The 21,561-nt window shown below is 42.1% G+C and overlaps 1 protein-coding gene across 1 annotated transcript in view; it reads left to right on the top strand.

The window, feature by feature from the left end:
- Positions 1-21,561, top strand: part of Csmd1 (CUB and Sushi multiple domains 1) — a 1,673,782-nt gene that overhangs the window by 480,419 nt on the left and 1,171,802 nt on the right. The gene's annotated exons all lie outside the window — the stretch shown is intronic.

Here is a 21,561-nt window from a genome sequence, read left to right as displayed (position 1 = left end):
ACATGGGCCAAGCAAACATCTTTCTCTTCATGCCATAAACACCCAACTCAGGGGACCCACGTAGCCAGGGTAGCCTGCCCACTACACGCTGAGGTACTCCTACTCAGTACCTTAAAAACAGGAGTTCTGCTCTACAATCTGAGGGCCAGAGAGGCTGGGAAAGAGTGCGTGAGCAGGAAACAAACATTTTTACCCTAATATTCTGCTCAGAATGTCTCAGAATTCACCTGTAGCATGTATGTGAAAATGCATTAAAAAATAAAGATATGGCTAGTTATGGAAATCTCAAGAGGAAAAATTTGTGGGATTTATTCTCTTTTTATGACCATGTTTCTGGTTGTGTGGACAATGAAGTCATTACTGGAATATGGAGTTCAACATCTATTCTTTACAGGTACCTTCTGAAGGGTTATTTCCTTCTGTAAAATCAACTTTGGTTTTTCTAACTACTCCTCCTGTTCCAGTGACTTGAGACACAGACTCATTTTCTCTTTCTCACTGAGAAATACCTCTTTGGCTTTGGATTTTGGTGAGACATTTGCTTTGGCTCACTTGTTTTGTCCAGCTGATGGCCATGCCCACACTGAGATGTCTACAATGATGCACCTCTGCCTGCCCTGATGGCCCGGCCATCCCAGGGTGCAGAGCTGAAGGACCTCGGAGAGCAGCCGTGCCCTGGGGCTCAGGCCTGCAGAGCGCAGAGTCCTGGGAGCAGCTGAGGAGGTCCTGGTGTGCATTTCCTCTGCAGACGCCGGGCCATGAACCTCAGCACAACCGAGACTGACAGTGTCACTTCGTAAGGACAGAAAGGAAGAGAGAAAAGAAAACCAGTGTGATGTGGGTATTAAAAATATTCAACTAAGAACTAATTTTCTCCCACATATCAGGACATTACACCTTGGAAGACTTAGACATCACCAAAAGCTAATTTCTGCAAGGCACTGAGACTCCGAAATCTAATTTTCTCAGTACCTATGACTTTTATTCCTTGTCATAAGATGAAGTGTATATTTAGCTCTATTGAGCTCCTGAATTTTAGTCTTGAAACTTGGAATTATGAGATCTGTGGATGATCTTGATTGGATCTTGAATTTTAAGAAGTTGCTCTGTGATGTTAATTCAGTACCTTCCTCCTGACTGAAGATGAGGGAAGGAAGATGGCGGCCTGCGGACTCCAGGCTGAGAGCACACATTTTGGTTACTGTTCTAGTCATTTTCTAGCAAATCTCCTTCTGGCAAACCCTTTACTTTTCACAGCCTTGAGGCTTAGATCCCCTGCAAGATGCTCTGTAGAGGTGCCCTGTGTCCTAAGAGAGTCCTGGGCTCTGGTTCATCTTCTGTGTTTAGATGAGCTGGCAGTGTATGTTTTTATCCTAGCCACAAGGCCAAGATGCCCCTTTTCCAAGCAGGCATACCCCCGACACACACCTCGGCCTGCCTGTCAATAACGCCTGAGCCTGAGCGTGAGGAGCTAGCCCAGTGTCCAATATCCTGCTGTGGTGTGAGTCCCCGCCCCCAAAGCCACCAGCTTCCATCAGTCACCCCCATGTGCTGCGAGTAGCTGATACCATGAGTTTCCAGATGCTGACCTGTGAGGGTTCCTCTTCCAAGGGAGTGGCCTGAGAGGGACACAGAAATTCCTTGAAAATTGAAGAACCTTCAAGGTTCACTGTGCCTGGACCAATAATGCCACGGAAGCGTTTCAAAACCTGTTAGGAAGCTGGTGTCAGAGCGACAAAATTACGTGGACTCCAAACTTGCGTGGTTTAGATCTAGTTACTGCCAGGCTATGGAAATGTCCAGGAAAATATTCTCATGGGATTTACTTTTTTTTCTGGATTGTTTTCAATTTTGTAGCTAATAGAATCATCACCACGATGTATGCATATTAGTCAGTATTTCCTCACTATGACCAGAATACCTGACAAGAAGAACTGAGGAGGAAAAACATATCTGACCGGCAGTTTTGTAGGGCTCTGCTCATGGCTGGCTGCCTCCATTGCTCTGGACCCCAGGTGAGGGGAACCTCACAGTGGAAGGGTATGGCAGGGGAAAGCAGCTAAGCTTATGGCAGCCGGAAAGCAGAGACAGCATAGGGACGCCAGGGACGCAATATAAACCCCAAAGCACGCCCCAGTGACCTGCTTCCTCTAGCCACACCCTGCCTGCAGTTGGTATCTAGAGTAGTAGTTCTTTCAAATTATTAGTGCATCAAATGGATTCATCCACTGCCTGGGTTACCACTCTGACAATCTGATCATTTTACCCCTAAACGTTCCTGCATTGGCTAATGAGCTTTTAGGGGACGCCGCACATCCTACCCAAAACTCTGTGGCTCAATATCAGAGGGATACCACACTTCTACAGCCCTAAGTTTGTGTTTAATAATTTTTAAAAATCTCAATGCTCCATGATACTGCATTTTATGTTTCTCACAAAAGAAGCGTCTAAATTCTTTGACACACCCCATTTGGGGAGATGGAGGGACAGTAAAGACATTAATGATAAAAGTTCTTTCCAAGGTTCACTTTTCCAGGATCAGGGGACTGCTGTTTGTCGATTCACATTCTCTATTAGCATCCCATTATCTCTTTGAAATAATAGTCCGTCCCTAATCCTTAAGGATTCTCTCCTTATTTCTAGCATCTACTCTAATTGACTGCTTTTCCACGCCCCAATAAGGCCAGCAGAAAGCCGTCCACATTAGAGTCTCACTCAGTAGGGCTCTCATCCTAAGTGTCTGCAGGAGCAGGAAAGAACGTGCGGGAGTGAATGGTCACCATGTACCCACTGCCCACAGGACGTCGCTGGTGTTACCGACACGGCCATTTGTATTCACACAGAGTCAGGTGATGACGGAAGCAGCATTTCCCTGAGGAAAAGATGCGCTTCCTTCTTGCCACTGGCGGGGTGCGGCTGTGTCAGGAGTGACGGAGCCCAGTGGGCACGTCGGCACGGCATGTGGGCATTCAGCTGAGAACTGGGTCCCCGCACAGCCTGCTGGGCAGTCGGTGCTCTCAGGGCCTTGGTTACCTGTCCAGTCCTGAGACGAGCAAGTTCTCTTCTTTCTGTTTCCTCCAGGTTCTTTCTCATCTGTGAATGGTGGAAGCACTGGATTTGCTGCCTCCTATTTTTCTGTTCTAGTCTATTTAGGGCCTTTCTTCAAGGTGAGGCAGAGCATCCTGGCTTCTTCCCAGGATTTTGGCATTTTTATTTCTGGTATTTGTTGCTTATTTTGTTGAGAGGAATGAAGGGGTTGTCGCACGGTGGGGTCATCAGAGCCGAGTGGAGAAGGCATCCCAGTGCTGCCAGATTCACACCCGGTGCTCCCAGGTCCAGGTATTTAAAACTGCTTGTCTTCGTCTGTGAGGAATTGAAGCCTTGACTCTGAGATTCAGGAGAGAGAAGACCTCCTCGGGCCCACAGTCGAGAGCATGAACCCCACATTGCGTCTCTCCCCGACTCTTCCTGCCCTCTCACACTCCTAGCCTTGCCACCCAGAAGTTCCTGTGCCCATGTACTTTATGTCCAGTCTATTCTTCCTTCCTTCCTTCTTTCTTTCTTTCTTTCTTTCTTTCTTTCTTTCTTTCTTTCTTTCTTTCTTTCTTTCTTTCTTTCTTTCTTCTTTCTTCTTCCTTCCTTTCCTTCCTTCCTTCCTTCCATCCTCCTTACTTCCCTCCTTCCTTCCCTCCTTCCTTCCTTCCTCCTTCCTTCCGTCCCTCCCTCCCTCCCTCCAGGTTCTCTAAGGCTCTATCTTATAAAAGAGAAAGGTAAATTTATGCAAATTTTAAACTCCATCTTTAAATTCATAAGGGTGCAGGAATAAATAGTGTTTTTCAATCAAAAGACGGGAATTTTACATATTCACTTGCCAAGTGAATGACTATAAATGAGAAAGTTTTCGCTATTTCAGCAAGGGCAGATTTGAGCATAAAGAAAATGAAGTACGTCCATTTCCTTTTAACACATAAAGTCAAGAGGAGGGAATTGGCTTTATTAAATTCGCCATTCACCATCCTCAGTGTGCTGCACATCATCTGCCGCAGGCTGGAGCTGCTGGATGGGCCACAGCAGTGATCCTCTCTCTTGCCCACGTCGGCCCCGCAGCCAAGGCACTAACCTCACAGGAACATCCCCCATTCCTTGTCAAATGTGGATTCCTTAATCATTAATTTCCACAATGATTTCAAGTCAGCAATTTGATTAATTATATGTACCATGGTAATAAAACCCAAATTATTGGTTAATCCCCAATCTATAGGCAAAATTACCATCTGCCTTGTATATTGTCATGACCTCTGTGACCCTGCTTGAAATCCCTCTTGAGTCCCAAGGAGGCAACATGCTTGGAAGTGAGGAGATGGCCAGTTTGCATCTTGCCTCTGGCACTCGCCCCTGTGTGGTCGCCAGTACTTTATTGATCCCTCTGAGGCATCGTCTCCTCACCTACAAATCTAGATGCCATCAGTCTCTGGGTCGTGGATGTTTTAAGGATTATGTGAGAATGTGACATTCACCAACCATGACAGTTAGTGGCATTTAGTAAATACTACTCAGGATTAGCTAGTTTGTGTGTGTATTGGTATTTCTTTGTACACGACTCCAGTTCCAGAAAATCAATACAATGTGAAAATTACTTCGACCTGTGTAGGCACTTAGTTCATAGTCGGGGAACAGAATTCTGCAGGCAGTCCTCGGCATGAGCCACGGAATCCTGCAGGCAGTCCTCGGCATGAGCCACGGAATCCTGCAGGCAGTCCTCGGCATGAGCCACGGAATCCTGCAGGCAGTCCTCGGCATGAGCCACGGAATCCTGCAGGCAGTCCTCGGCATGAGCCACGGAATCCTGCAGGCAGTCCTCGGCATGAGCCACGGAATTCTGCAGGCAGTCCTCGGCATGAGCCACTTGAGCTGCCCTGGTCTTGGGCTGGGGCTTGAGGGACAGCTGAGGCCCTGAGGCAGCAACTGTTTTCTGATCAATTACATGATGAAATTTTTAAATTCAAGTTTTATTTTCCCAAGTTTCTCAGAATAATTACTAATCAAGCTTTGTGGTCTGTGTATGTTTTACCAATAATTTGTTTTATGCAAATAATAAGGTTCTGGTTATTTTACCCAATAGACCATATTCTGGATTATAGTCAAGGCCCTGTCTACTTCCATCTGTGAAATTCGCTGGGGCTGTGTAGGTGCTTTTACAGGTCTTCTGAGAAGACACCAGCAAATGCAAAGGATTGTATAGAAGGAGATTGTCTTTATGGCCTCTAAAAGTATGGTGTTTATTTAAAATAGTTCCCCTTTACCAAATTGATACATAATATTGAAATATTTTCAAAGTCTAATTCAATTAATCTCACCAAGAAAATAGCAGAACTAAGTTTCCTAGAACTTTCTTGTATATATGCATTTCATGAATCCAGCAAGCATTTGCCACGTTTCTAATCCGCCCCAGACTCCCAAAATATTTGGTGTCAAAGGTTTCAGAAGAAATTCTTGGATCCTCTTGTCAGGATGCCCAGCTCCTGTTTCTACAGACTTGTCTTTCCTCCTTTCCAGTTGGCCTCTGTTTTCACCAGGCAAGGAGCTCTACAGAGTCGCAGGGGTAAGGGTAGAGCAAACACCTGAGGTGGGCGAGAGCCGGAGTGTCCCCAGGCAGGCATCGAATGGTCGTTCTACCCGGGTCTTCCTCCTCCCTCTTCTGCTTTTCTCTTGTTCTCCTCCGTGTGTGTGTGTGTGTGTGTGTGTGTGATTCCTAATGCAGTGGATTCCCCCTCACTACTGGATTCTGGTATTAGTTGTGCAGAGGGGTTACGAGAACAAAGTTCAATTTAAAAATACGCTTTGTCAGATACCACAGTGAAATAAATTTGCATATTGTTATTTAGCATCTTTGAGCCATTTTTATCATTTTCTTAATGTTACTATGACCCTGAAGAGAGTAACTTGGAATAAGCTGTAGGAGGATCACTGCCTCGTTCCTTCTCTGGCCCGTGGGGAAATCAGGCCTCCCCTCACTCCCCACAGCCATGCTGTATGTTAGATTAATATTAAATAGAGCAGCTCTCAGAGGAGAAAGTACCTTGGGAACCCTGCGAGCTATTCTGAAGTAGCACAGGGCTTATCTAAAATCTTAACATGGAAAAGTGGCATATCTGCAAGAAAACAGATTGAAAAGAGATCTTGATATAAAAATCCTCCTAATGGATTTTGCACTAGAAAGACAATTTATGGATCCTTATCACTCAGGTAGAGCTGCAGCCGATAACAGGCTCAGGAGTGGAGGTACAGTGCAGGAAAGCAACTGCAATCACATTCGTGAGATTTGGGCAAACGCTGTGACTCGTCTAATGTAATTTATAAATGGTGCTGTTCTATTGTCATAATAAAACCATATCAAGAGGACATTATTTCATGCTTGGGGGCAAAATCTGTTTAGATGTTTGCTTCCAAAAGTGTATTACAGAAACTGTAATTGTAAAATAACTTTCTCAAAATAACTTAGTGCATGGATAGAAAGCAAGCATCGGTGGAATTAATTCTTGGCAAATATGTCGGGAATGCAATTTGGGGAAAATTTATGTCTTTTCCAGAGGCACTTTTATTGGAGAGTAGTGTTTAGCAGAGAGTGAAATCCCACAGGAGGAAATTCTTGCTTGGTGCAGACTGAGAAGTACCCTGTGTGCTGAATCACTTGCACAGGACAGGGGTCCTCTCAGGACCTGGGATGGGGACCTGTGGAGGCCAGGACAGGAGCCATGACTCACGTGAGGAGCAAGAGGCTGTGACAATGGCGCCCTTCTAGGGAGAACTGGAAGTCAAAGCCAAGTGTAGTCGGTTTAATCGTGATTTTTTTAGAGCACCCAAACAGCAAGTGTGACTTCACAAAATTTCTTCTCCACGCTCCTGAAGATGGCAAGGACCATGCTGGGCTGAGCTCAGGGCAAAAGGCAGACGCTCTCTTAGGAGGGAGGCCGGGGGGCTCAGGGGACAGATTGTAACATGGCTTGCTGTGTGGGAGACCAGCGTACTGAGTTCATTAAAAACTGGTTTCCAAGCTTGGAAAGGTGAATTGACGGTTGGAGGTAACTGGCTCCTCTCTGCATGTCTGGCCGCCATGGGATGGCCATCAAGGAAGCAGACTCTTGGTGGATATCTTTAAGCGTGGGCTCCATTTGTCTCTTCTCTCTCATTTTTATTAGCTGACGGGACCCCAATTGTGATCCTTTGCAGTAAGAGGACTCTCTTATCCACAGAGCTTAACCCAGTGGGACAGGCCTTCACACTGACACGGGCAGGGGATTGTGGTTCTGGGGGAAGTAGTCACAGGGATGCTACAACATACATGGTCAAAATCCCAGGCCTCAGAAGCCCTGCCACCTCAGTGTATAGCCCTGGGCCGCACTGAGCATGCTCCTGTCTCCACAGCATGGGACCTGGAGAGCAGACTCTCGGGGCAATCAGCCCAGAGGCCAGCTTTTCTCCTAGCTGCTCCTCTCTAGTCTAGCCTTAAGCCCACCCGGTTTCCACTTCCCTCATCAATGCATACCCAGTCCCTCTGTAAGACATTTAGCTCAATTATTTGGCAATTTTCTGACCCTGTGTGGACTCTACACATTCTATAGACTGATCTGTTTCTTACAATTTCTCAGAGGCAGCGTGCCCAATTTATCTGGTTAATTAAATAGGATGAAGTAAAGGATGAGTGTTTTCTTCACCCTGTGGAGATATACTGTGTGCACATGCACATGTATGCATGTCTATGTGCATATACACAAAGCATTTGAAAAGCAATGAGACCAAAATTATGAGAAGCAATTGGTACAGTATCCTCACTTTCAAGAAATTAAAGGAGCTACTTCACATCTCATAGTGTTTCTAAAATCAGACCAAAGATATTCATACAACAGATGCATGATCCTTTTAGAGTGTAAATATCTGTCTCTTTGCAGGACTTTTAGTAAGTTAAATTGTGCATTTGTATATTTAACTGTTTTTCCCTCCAATAATTTCAATATTTTATGTTTATATGGATTATATTTTATGCCCAATCTTACATATGAAAAAATAGTAGTAATAATTTTATTATTTGTATAAATATCATGTTGTACACTCAATATGTATACAATATTATCAAAAATAAATAAGTAAGAAAATAACCAAATTTCAAAGTAATCTAGGATTGTTAATAAAATATGTTCATTTATAAAAAGCCCTGAACTTTTTCCCTTATGTATATTTTTAAAGCAATTCGAAGAGATGGGCATTATAACTAAAAGTTGCAACATTTTTTTTTCTAATTTACCATGGAAAAATTACTTCTGTGTCTGTACATCCATAGATACAGAGACAGATACACACATCCACTAGGCACTAACTTATTTCAGATATGGGAATGGAAAACCACTTGGAATGGCACTATCAAATTGGTCAGGGATTCCTTCTGAGCTCTTGCTTACATGTCAGTTCAAGAGCTAGTTGGAACTGTTTTCTGGTCCTCCTGAGCACCAGATAGAAAGATGTCTCCACAGTGACAGAGGCAGCTGTCTTGCCATAGACACCCTGAGTTTTCTATGTGTCAAGTTGTATTGTGTTTAGAATTTGGGGCTAAGTGAACGAAGGCCAGTGAACAGTCTTTTCTTGGGCTTTGTAAATGTACAACTTAACACAATGTTTCTCTAGACTTCTCTCAGACTGCTAACAATTACTAACGGAGCTGCTGCAAGCTCAGTGTCGGCTGTGATGGATGAGCAGGCACCTGTGTTAAAGCAGACTCAAGTTGATGCTGAGGGGATTGGCGAAGGAGGAAAGCAGGCCATGCAGACACACCACAGTCACCCTCCTGATTGTCTAGTGTGTACACCAATGTGGAACATGGATGTCTTAGTAGCAACAACATCGAAAGCCTTCAAGAGCAGAGCTACAGGAGGCGCTTGGCCATGCAAGTGGTTCACCCAGGAGCCACAGACATTGTGAAAACCCAAGTTTAAAACAAGTGTAAGGTGTTCCACTCATCTGTGCCCAAGAGAGTTTACCTTAAGTGGCAGTCTTGAGTTCAGATGCAACATGTGTTTTGGAACCAGAAAATGCAATAGATTAAACATGTCTGTGTATAGATTTACCTATTCTATCTATTTTTATGTGACATGTTGAACAGAAAAGAAAAAAATAAACAAGTGTACTAGGCACTATATTCAAAGGCCAAAAGTTAAAATGTAAAAGAATATGCTACTTTAAAAAAGCGCCTTCACCTTGCCTCTACCTGGCCAAGGTTAGGGACGGGTGGCCACTGCAGTGTGAGTGTGCGTTTGACTCCACCTTTTGGATTTTGCCTTGCTGTGTCCACTTTCCTTGCTGGCATGTCAGCCTGAGGGTGTTGGGTAACTGAAGTAGCAGGGAGAGGAGGCATCTGGCCCCAGATCACCCTCTGCTATCCCTGATATAGGTGAGTCACCCTTGTGACCTCCAGTCTTACCAGATCACCCAGATGTGCCCACAGGGGCAATATCGCCTACTGATCTCGTGTGTGAGCATCCCTCTGGGCATCCTGCATCCCTGCTGGACTCAGAAGCCTTCTATGGTCTCTGCCACTGATCTGGACTCAGAAAGGCTTGAATCCAGACATGGCGGCTGCATGACTTCATCGTCACCACCTGGCACTTTCCAGAAGGGTTTTGACCACCCAGAAATTTTGCTGAGAAAGAAGTCCCCACCCCATCTGGTCCTAGATCTCCTGTTCCCTGCAGGGTCCTATCCTCATGTTCTCTTGGGGACAAGCTCATTTTGGCCCTCCATATTGTTCCATCCCTAGATTAGGCAAACTTCGTCAAGCCCCCAGAGAAGAGATGTTATCTTATTTTCTTAAAAGTTTACAATTTGTAACATGAGCCTTAATCCTGAAAATCTATTTAAAATAAATATTCATTATTAAACAAATACAGTTTTTGATGCCCTGAATTTCAAAGGTCTGTTTTGGATTCAAAAGTCACAAATTGATTCTTTGTTCATTGTGTTCAATGGTGATTCCTCTCTGAATAGAGGGATGTCCACAAGGTTTCCAAATCAGGGACGGATTTTTTTTTTTTTTATTATTATTGTATACAAATGGGATACATGTTGTTTCTCTATTTGTACATGGAGTCAAGGCATACCATTTGTGTAATCATACGTTTACATAGGGCAATAATATTTGATTCATTATTTTTTTCCCTTCCCCCCACCCCTCCCACCCCTCTTTTCCCTCTATACGGTCCTTCTTTCCTTCATTCTTACCACACTCCTTATCCCTAACCCTAAACCTAACCCTAAACCTAATGCTAACCCTTCCCACCCCCCAATATATGTCCTCATCCGCTTATCAGCGATATCATTCGTCCTTTAGTTTTTTGAGATTGGCTTATCTCACTTAGCATGATATTCTCCAATTTCATCCATTTGCCTGCAAATGCCATAATTTTATCATTCTTCATTGCGGAGTAATATTCCATTGTATATATATGCCACAGTTTCTTTATGAATTCATCAACTGATGGGCATCTAGGTTGGTTCCACAATCTGGCTATGGTGAATTGAGCAGCTATGAATATTGATGTGGCTGTATCTCTGTAGTATGCTGATTTTAAGTCCTTTGGGTATAGGCCAAGGAGTGGGATAGCTGGGTCAAATGGCGTTTCCATTCCAAGCTTTCTGAGGAATCTCCATACTGCTTTCCAGAGTGGCTGCACTAATTTGCAACCCCACCAGCAATGTATGAGTGTTCCTTTCTCCCCACATCCTCGCCAACACCTGTTGTTGCTTGTGTTCTTGATAATCGCCATTCTAATTGGGGTGAGATGAAATCTTAGGGTAGTTTTGATTTGCATTTCCCTTATTACTAGGGATGTTGAACATTTTTTCATATATCTGTTGATTGCTTGTACATCTTCTTCTGTGAAGTGTCTGTTCATTTCCTTAGCCCATCTGTTGATTGGATTATTTGTATTCTTCGTGTAGAATTTTTGAGTTCTTTATAGATTCTGGAAATTAGCGCTCTATCTGAAGTATGGTTGGCAAAGATATTCTCCCACTCTGTAGGCTCTCTCTTCACATTGCTGATAGTTTCCTTTGCTGAGAGAAAACTTTTTAGTTTGAATCTATCCCAGTTGTTGATTCTTGCTTTTATTTCTTGTGCTATGGGAGTCCTGTTAAGGAAGTCTGATCCTAAGCCAACAAGTTGAAGATTTGGACCTACTTTTTCTTCTATAAGATGCAGGGTCTCTGGTCTGATTCCGAGGTCCTTGATCCATTTTGAGTTGAGTTTTGTGTAGGGTGAGAGATAGGGGTTTAATTTCATTCTGTTGCATATGGTTTTCCAGTTTTCCCAGCACCATTTGTTGAAGAGGCTATCTTTTCTCCATTGCATATTTTTGGCACCTTTGTCTAGTATGAGAAAATTGTATTTATTTGGGTTTGTGTCCATGTCCTCTATTCTGTCCCATTGATCTACCTGTCTATTTTAGTACCAATACCATGTGGTTTTTGTTACTATTGCTTTGTAGTAGAGTTGAAGATCTGGTATTGCGATACCCCCTGCTTCGTTCTTGCTACTTAGGATTGTTTTAGCTATTCTAGGTTTTTTATTCTTCCAGATGAATTTCATAATTGCTTGCTCTATTTCTGCAAGGTACATCATTGGGATTTTAATTGGAATTGCATTGAATCTATATAGCACTTTAGTTAGTATGGCCATTTTGACAATATTAATTCTGCCTATCCAAGAGCATGGGAGATCTTTCCATCTTCTAAGGTTTTCTTTAATGTCTTTCTTTAGTGTTCTGTAGTTCTCATTGTAGAGGTCTTTCACCTCTTTTGTGAGACTGATTCCCAAGTATTTTATTTTTTTCGATGCTATTGTGAATGGGGTAGTTTTCCTAATTTCTCTTTCTGAGGATTCATCACTTATGTACAAAAATGCATTGGATTTATGAGCATTGATCTTGTAACCTGCTACTTTACTGAATTCACTTAAAAGTTCTAAAAGTTTTCTGGTGGAATTTCCAGGTTCCTCTAAATATATAATCATGTCGTCAGCGAACAGGGATAGTTTGAGTTCTTCTTTTCCAATTCGTATCCCTTTAATTTCTTTGGTTTGTCTAATTGCTCTGGCTAGAGTCTCAAGGACGATGTTGAATAGAAGTGGTGAAAGAGGGCATCCCTGCCTTGTTCCAGTTTTTAGGGGGAACGCTTTCAGTTTTTCACCATTTAGAATGATATTGGCCATGGGCTTAGCGTAGATTGCCTTTATAATGTTAAGAATGTTCCCACTACCCCAATTTTTTCTAGTGTTTTGAGCATGAAGGGGTGCTGTATTTTATCGAATGCTTTTTCTGCATCTATTGAAATAATCATGTGATTCTTAACTTTAAGTCTGTTGATATGGTGAATGACATTTATTGATTTCCGAGTGTTGAACCAACCTTGCATCCCTGGGATAAAACCCACTTGATCGTGGTGCACTATCTTTTTAATATATATTTGTATGCAATTTGCTAAAATTTTGTTGAGAATTTTTGCATCGATGTTCATTAAGGATATTGGTCTGAAATTTTCTTTCCTCGATGTGTCTCTGTCTGGTTTAGGTATCAGGGTGATATTGGCTTCATAGAACGAGTTTGGTAGGGTTTCCTCCTCTTCTATTTCTTGAAATACTTTGAGGAGTATTGGAATGAGCTCTTCTTTAAAGGTTTTGTAGAACTCGGCTGAGAACCCATCTGGTCCCGGACTTTTCTTTGTTGGTAGGCTTTTGATGACCTCTTCTATTTCATTGCTTGAAATTGGTTTATTTAAGTTGTGTATGTCCTCCTCGTTCAGTTTAGGTAATTCATATGTCTCAGGAAATTTGTTGATGTCTTCGAAGTTTTCTGTTTTGTTGGAGTATAGATTTTCAAAATAGCTTCTAATTATGTTTTGTATTTCACTTGTGTCTGTTGTGATGTTTCCTTGTTCATTCCGAATTTTAGTAATTTGAGTTTTCTCCCTCTTTCTCTTTGTTAGTGTGGCTAAGGGTTTATCAATTTTGTTTATTTTTTCAAAGAACCAACTGTTTATTTTGTTAATTTTTCCAATTGTTTCTTTTGTTTCAATTTCGTTGATTTTGGCTCTGATTTTAACTATTTCCTGTCTTCTACTACTTTTGGTATTGGTCTGCTCCTCTTTTTCTAGGGCTTTGAGCTGTAGTGTTAAGACGTTTATTTGTTGATTTCTACTTCTTTTTTTGAATGCGCCCCTTGAAATAAATCTTCCTCTAAGTACTGCTTTCATAGTGTCCCAGAGATTTTGATATGTGTCTTTGTTCTCGTTTACTTCTAAGAATTTTTTTATTTCCCTCCTGATGTCTTCTGTTATCCATTCATCATATAATAGTGTATTATTTAATCTCCAGGTATTGGAGAAGTTTCTGTTTTTTATTCTGTGATTTATTTCTAATTTCAATCCATTATGATCTGATAGAGTACAAGGTAGTATCTCTATCTTCTTGTATTTGCTAACAGTAGCTTTGTGGCATAAAATATGGTCTATTTTAGAGAAGTATCCATGTGCTGCTGAGAAGAAAGTGTATTCGTTCTTTGTTGGATGGTATATTCTATATATGTCCGTTAAGTCTAAATTGTTGATTGTGTTATTGAGATCTATAGTTTCTTTATTCAATTTTTGTTTGGACGATCTATCCAGTGGTGAGAGAGGTGTGTTAAAATCGCCTAGTATTATTGTGTTGTGGTCTATTTGATTTCTGGAATTGAGAAGGATTTGTTTGATGTACGTGGATGAGCCAATATTCGGGGCATAGATATTTATGATTGTTATGTCTTGCTGATTTATGCTTCCCTTAAGCAGCATGTAATGTCCTTCTTTATCCCTTCTGACTAGTTTTGACTTGAAGTCCACACTATCTGAAATGAGGATGGATACTCCAGCTTTTTTGCTGTGTCCGTGTGCATGGTATGTTTTTCCCCATCCTTTCACCTTTAGTCTATGGGTTTCTCTTTCTATGAGATGAGTCTCTTGCAGGCAGCATATTGTTGGATTTTTCTTTTTAATCCAATCTGCCAGTCTATGTCTTTTGATTGATGAGTTCAGGCCATTAACATTCAGGGTTATTATTGTGATATGATTTGTATTCCCAGTCATTTGACTCATATTTGTTTTTTGACATGATTTGGTTTCTCCTTTATTTGGCTATTCCTTTAGGCTAGCGCCTCCTGTTGCTGATTTGCATCGTTGTTTTTCATCTCTTCCTCATGGAATATTTTGCTGAGAATGTTCTGTAATGCTGGCTTTCTTTTTGCAAATTCCTTTAGCTTTTGTTTATCATGGAAGTATCTTATTTCATCGTCGAATTTGAAGGTAAGTTTTGCTGGGTATAAGATTCTTGGTTGGCATCCATTTTCTTTCAGGGCTTGGTAAAGCCCTTCTAGCTTTTAGGGTCTGGATTGAAAAATCTGCTGATATTCTTATTGGTTTCCCTCTGAATGTAATTTGATTCTTTTCTCTCGCGGCCTTAAAAATTCTGTCTTTATTTTGTATGTTAGGTATCTTCATAATAATGTGCCTTGGTGTGGGTCTGTTGTAATTTTGTGTATTTGGAGTTCTATAAGCCTCTTGTACTTGGTTTTCCATTTCATTCTTCAGATTTGGGAAATTTTCTGATATTATTTCATTGAATAGATTGTTCATTCCTTTGGTTTGTTTCTCTAAGCCTTCCTCAATCCCATTAATTCTCAAATTTCATGATATCCCATAATTCTTGTAGATTCTGTTCATGATTTCTTACCATCTTCTCTGTTTGGCCAACTTTGATTTCAAGATTCAATATTTTGTCTTCAATGTCTGAGGTTCTGTCTTCCAGGTGTTCTACCCTATTGATTATGCTTTCTATGGAGTTTTTAACTTGGTTTATTGTTTCCTTCATTTCAAGTATTTCAGTTTGTTTTTTTTTTTCAGTATCTCTAACTCTTTATTGAAATGATCTCTTGCTTCCCGTATTTGGTCTTTTAACTGTTGATTGGTGCGATCATTTAATGCCTGCATTTGCTCTTTCATCTCCTCCTTCAATGCCTGCATTTGCTCTTTCATCTCCTCATTTGCTTCTCTGATTGTTTTAATTATGTACATTCTGAACTCCCTTTCTGACATTTCTTCTGCTGTGCTGTCATTGGGTTTTATTGATGTAGTATCTAGGTTTGTTTGGGACATTTTCTTCCCTTGTTTTCTCATATTGGTCAGATGTCAGTGGGAATCTGAGATATTGCAGATTTCCTCCATTGGCTTATAGTGTCCTGGTAGATTTCCAGTGTATCACCTCCCAGCCTTCAGTAGCCTGAAGTCTTGGAGGAACTTGATAATGCAGTGCTTCTGAAGAAAACTGCCCCTAGCCCCTACTGGTTCCAGGGCTTGGAGGTGCCTCTGTGCAGAAAGGCTCTCACTGGGGGCCTGCACCGTGCAGCTGGCCGTGTGGGGGGAGCTCACTGCTGGAGTGTGGAAGGCTACCTTGGGAAGACTCTAGCTGCCCTACCCTGCTATGATAAGCCACCCCTATCTGTGCCTGGCGCCCAGGCCAAGTTTCGCCCAGTGGGGGAGACTCACCCCGTGACTCTATTTTTGTCCAAGTCTCTCCATGACTCCCCTTCTTGAGTCCTGGGTTTTGGAGCAGCTGGAGATGCAGTCACCCTCTAGTCCGCCATTTTGGATCCGTGCCCCGTGGAAAGAGCCTGCGGCCGGAGTGGGCAGAGCCGCCTGGAGAAGTCTCTGGCTGCCCTGCCCTGATCCCAGAGGCTGCTTGGGGATCGAAGCTCTCCGTTGGCTCGGGGACTTGTGGCTGTCTCTATGTAGAAAGGCTCTCACTGGGTGGTCTGTTCCGAGAAGCTAGCCTTGAAAGGCACCTCCCACCACAGGGGTCCAGGCTGCTTGGGGAGGTCGCTGGCTGCCCTGTCCTGGTCCCTGAAGCCACTTGCGGGCCAGAGTATGCCGCTCGGGCTCTGGGACTTGGAGCTTGTTCTGATCAGAAAGGCTCTCACTAGCGGGCCTGCTCCGAGAACCTGGAGAAGCTGGCTGTGTGGGCGGGGCCCACCGCCGGAGTGCGCAGGTCTGCCTGTGGATGACTCTAGCTGCCTTGCCCGGCTCCGATAAGCCACCTCTATCTGGGCCTGCCACCCGGGCCGAGCTTTACCCAGTGGGCAGACTCACGAGTGGCTCTATTTTGGTCCGAGTCTCTCAATGCCTCCCCTTCTTAACTCCTGGGTTCTGGAGAGACTGGGGATGCAGTCCCCCTCTAGTCCGCCATCTTGGATCACGCTAGGGACGGATTTTAAAGAAGAAGAAAACTTAGTAGGTCTATTTTTCATCTCAGTGGGCAAGTCACCTTGGATGGCCAAGTAGCAGCACCACTGGTTTGGGAGAGATGAGCAGGGACATAGGTACAGTCCCTGACATGCTATGCACACCATAGCCCCATCGCTAAATATCTCTGGAACTTCTCTTTCCTGTGAAATATGAAGGTTGAAATCCCTGGTGTCCAATGCTACCTGATGCCCTGAACTACTTAAAATTCTAGTGTAGTAAAGAATATCTTCTGTACATACACCCAGTCCTGGAAGAATTCTAATCTGCAACCTTGAGTAACTTTAACGAGCTAATTAAATTGTTGTTTCCCAGAGAATGCTAGTTTAATAACCATAACTACACACTTCTGAATTTGCAGACATTCTACTTTCTGATTACCTCAACTCTAGGTATCCTGGCTAGACATTAATTTCAGTCTTCCTGCTACCTGGACCAGGATCCTGATTGTTGTTTCTATTACAAAATAATTCATCATATTTAAAGGCAGGTCTCTTTCCTTCCCATTTAATTACACAATATTTCACTGATGTACCATGCACATTTTTATTTTAAAGTACATATTTTTCATTATTGGATGATGTCTGTCTCTGATTTGAAGAGACTTTGTGCCCATATGTTGCCCTGCATTCTTTCTCTAAACGCTAAAAAGGAAGTGAACGATGTTGAGAGCTTTGTGATGTTGTATTCTATTGAAATGTTCACAGGTTATGTGTAGCCATGTGTATCTCTGTTCTTTCCTGGGCAACAAAACCTGGATGGAGAAGGTAGAACAGCTGCTGTAAGCCATCAATGTGGATTGCTTAATTTCCCTCCTTCCCATCTTTCACTTCAGACTATAAGACTCTTGAATGTAGCAAAGGTGTTAACCACGCATATATCTTTTAGAAGATATTCAATAAATTATTTTAATGAGTGAAGAAAAGACCTAGATTAACCAATATTGCACTTCAGATAAAATGTATAGTAAGTTGCAGACTCACAGCTGTTGGGATAATAATGGTCAAAATAACGTTAGCTACAATGTAGAAAGCATTTTGAAAAATATTACCTCATATTTTATCCATGACATGAACTCTTCCAAATGATATGTAATTGGACCAATAGATGAACATAGGATAGAGAAGTGGATTCCTCAAAATCTAAGCAAGTTCTCAGTGAGTGGTGGGAGGAACTGCTTGGGAGAGTTCTTATTTCTCAGTCTTGAAAGATTTCACGCAAGCCCTGGGCAGGATCTTGCTGAAAAACTCTTCTTGAGGAAATTAATTTCTTAGGTCAAATCTCCGTAAGCTATATTATGAGGATAATCATGTTGGCATATGACCCGAAGTATGATACTAGCAAATATTGAGGATTAATGTCAGTTTGGCAACTTTTGGCTTTATAGAAATTTTCTTTGAAGCAATTATGATTTCAAAAAAAGATTTAACTTAGTGATATTTCCTAATTTACTTAAAATATGCACTTGACATTTTAACTAAACTGTAGTTTTAAATACATTTGACATTTTCAAATCACAAACACTGTAGATTATATAATAAATACAATGTGTAATTTTGAAGTGCACCTCTTTAATGAATTCCTAACTCCCTCATTAAATTTTGGGAAATAAACAAGGCCCACTCTGATCTTCTCTTCCTGTGAGCTTTTCACTGAATTTGCCTTTTTCTCTCTACCAGCACCACTTCTAACTGTTGAGATTATAGCAGCGACATTAGCGATTTAAATATCTTGAATGATAATGCAGTACAAAATAGTTTGGATCTGTTACTAGGTGCAATTCATCCTAGTAACTCATTGAAAAATGGAAGAAGAGTAAACTTCTTCAGTTGTGAAACTCGTGTTCCTGCCAAGTGAACATGTACCTGGAATTCAGAAAGCTGCCACAGTCCTTTCCTGCTTTACCCTACAATCACTCACGTTTGACAGGTGTGCTCTGTCAATTACCCACATTGCTGGAAGTGAGAGGGGAATTGGTTTCTCCCAGTAGAAAATATAGTGAATGAGATTCTACAGGACAACAGGGGAGCCAATAGAAAAGATAGAGAGAGAGAGGCACTGTTGGGCTGACACCAACCATACATTTTTTTGCTTGGAATGAAATTGATTTTTTTGTCACTGTTCTGAAACCAAATTCCCTTTCGTGACCATTCTATTCTTCCTTCTGCAAACAATTTAGCTAGGGCCTTGTATGAAACCTGATGCTCTGAGTGAGGATAATGGGTGGTATTCCACAGTGGAGACCACAGGATGAACTCAGATCCTCTTACAGCTTAGCTCTTGGCACCAGCCTCTGATTATGTGGGCCAGGCTGTGGGGGACCTGGTTGTAGGGAATGGCCACCCACAGAGAGGCAGGCATTTGTGACTGCACGTACACGCTGGTCACCCCAAATAGTTTCAGGATGTCGTCACCTTGATTCCTGATTCTGACTTTTTAAGTCACAACACGTGAAGAAAGGGGTCAAATATTCACTGCTGTAGGCGATACCAGTTTCATAAAGAAAAATGAAGAGGACAACTGACGGACTTGTCTTTGGATTTTCTACTTTCATTAACACAGTAATTCAGTGACCTTGACTTGGTCAGCTGGAGACTCATCTTTGTCCAACCCGATGAGCTCATGTTAGGTTCCATTCTTTGGCCCTCAGGTATGAGTGAGTCCATGCCATTGCAGCAGATGGATCGCACGTGTACATTTTATCTGTACATGTCCATCCAAGCTCATTGACCGCCCCACTGACATTGCTTTTAAACCCCACATCATGGTGATTTTACTTGAGCTAATACAGTTCAACAGGGTCTCTTTGTAATCCCTGTCCTTTAACATACCCCTGTTCTAAACTCATTATTTAAAGAGAACACAAAATTGTGTTTTTTACAGGGTTGTCACATCATTTTGTATCTAATTTATTATAATAGATATTTAAAACTTCAAAATGGGCAATTGCTAAGTCAGAAAATCCTCAATGGATTTTGTTCAAGTTAGTTTTGGAAATGATATTTTTTTTAGTTATTAAGTACTACTGGTTGGTTTTCTATGTTTTTTATTTTAATCTTTATTAATGTTTCCTTGCGCGTCTCTCAGACTCTAACTTTCCAATGCATTTTTATTTAAACTGCTTAATGTGAGATAATTATAGATTCACATAGACTTATAATATCTTTTACAGAGAAATTCTGTATACCACACCACTGACCACAGAAGAAACACCGAGGAAGCTGAACTCCCATAACATCCCAGAATGCAGACTTGGTGTGGTGTAGACACACAACACCAGGACCCTGGAAGGGTGGCTGGGTACACGCCAGGAAAGTGGGTGCCGGGGCACTGGTTGGCGGCCGCTGTGTGTGAGCCTTCAGGACCATGAGGGACTCCTCTACAGGGGCTGCTCCACCTCTAAGGTCCCAGGAGCGCCAGCAGCCGTCAGTCTTCCTTTCGTTCTAATCAGCCTCCGCCATCCCTGTGAGCCTCCACCGTCCCTGTGAGCCTCCGCCCTTGGACAGAGGCCGTGCTGCTTCTCTGGTTCCCTCACAGCTGGGGCGGTGAAGCCTCTCGCCCTGCACATGTGGGCCATGGGGTGATGCGAGTCTGTATGTCTTTCCCCGACCCCTGACTGCCACTCGTCTGTCGCACACGAGCCTTGAGGGGTCATCAGATACTCTAGATACCTGGCCTTTTTCTGATGCAGGGTTTACTCATATTTTTTCAGTCTTTCATCTTCCTAACAGGGTCTTCTGCAGAAAATGTTTAAAGTTTTTATACAGTCTGATTTATTAAGTTTTGCTCTTTTGGATTATAATTCCCGTGTCAAGTCTAGGAGCTCTTTGCCTAACCTAGATCCTGAAGACTTCATCTGTATTTTCCTAAAAGTCATAGTTTTCCATTTTCCACATTCGTTTGTGATCCATCTTGAGTTAATTATCACACGGGTGTTAGACTAAGGTCTGGGCATGTTTTGCAGGGGAATGGCAGGGACAGTCAGTTGTTCCAGCACAGTTTGTCAAATTCTTCCATCAAGCTGCTTTTATACCTTTGTCAAATGTAGGCCGGCATATCTGTGTAGGTCTTTTTCTGGATTTTCAGTTTTGATCCATTGATGCTCAGGTCTATCCCTTTGCCAAGGCACCAATAAAATTATTTTCATTGCTGTAGATCAAATAAATTCTGAAATCAGATAGATGGTGTCCTTCTATTTAACTTATTTGTTTTTTAATTCATAGAGTTGTCCTGGTTTTTCTTTTTTTTTTTTTTTCTGCCTTTCCATATAAATTGTAGAATAATCCTGTCTGTGTTTATAAAGCTACTTCTTGGACTCAGAATTCTCCCTTGAGACACCTCCCCCAGCAGAGTGATGGCTTTGCCTCTGGGGTCATGGCCAACTGCATTGTTCTTTCACTTGCTGGTGGATCCTTTCCCCAGAAGCACTGCCCAGTATCTGGCTGAAACACAAACATTTCAAGAACAAAATGTAATTAACCAATTACATGGTTTTTATACCATTTTCATGTTTTCTCATAAATTTTAACATACATGTCTACATAACTTTGCTTTTATTTATAAAAAAGTTCAATTAAGAAAATGACTAAAATTGATTTATAAGAAATTATGGCAATATATTACAGTCATTTAAACTAAAGAATCAGTTTTGCTTAAAAACAAAACTGATGTAGAAAACTTAAAGTAATTGACACAAAATAATGATAGTAAAAAACAAAATAGCATGTCATAAACATGACCATATGTGTGCCATTATTTTGTGACTTAACCGTGATCCGTTTTTAAGCTCATTCTATGATTTCATTAATCCGTTATTGCTTTATCTGTGGGCAGTCCATCATGAGGTCGGCCCCAGAGCATGATCCAGGAGCCACCGTAATGCGGCACATGGTACAGCAGGGTGCCTGGCAAGCCCGGCTTCCGCTGCTGGGAAGACATGCAGGCAGACCGCCTTTGCATTATGGCTTTGGGTCAGGCACCCCAGAGCACATATCTGCACAGAAACCTATTTAATTAGGAAACTCCTGGTAAAATATAAATTGATATATTCTCTCTTTGACCTTTGGAAAAACTGTTACCCTTCAATGTACTGTGCACATTATTACACGAGTCCCCTCACACAGATTTCTGGCTCTGTCATCATTAAAAGGTTTAAATGTACCCAAGCCTAGTGATCAGGAAAACCACTTC

The sequence above is a fragment of the Sciurus carolinensis genome, chromosome 4 (genome assembly GCF_902686445.1).
Source record: "Sciurus carolinensis chromosome 4, mSciCar1.2, whole genome shotgun sequence".
NCBI lineage: Eukaryota > Metazoa > Chordata > Mammalia > Rodentia > Sciuridae > Sciurus > Sciurus carolinensis.
Note: the sequence above shows the minus strand (reverse complement) of the source record. Positions and strands in the feature narration are given on the sequence as shown.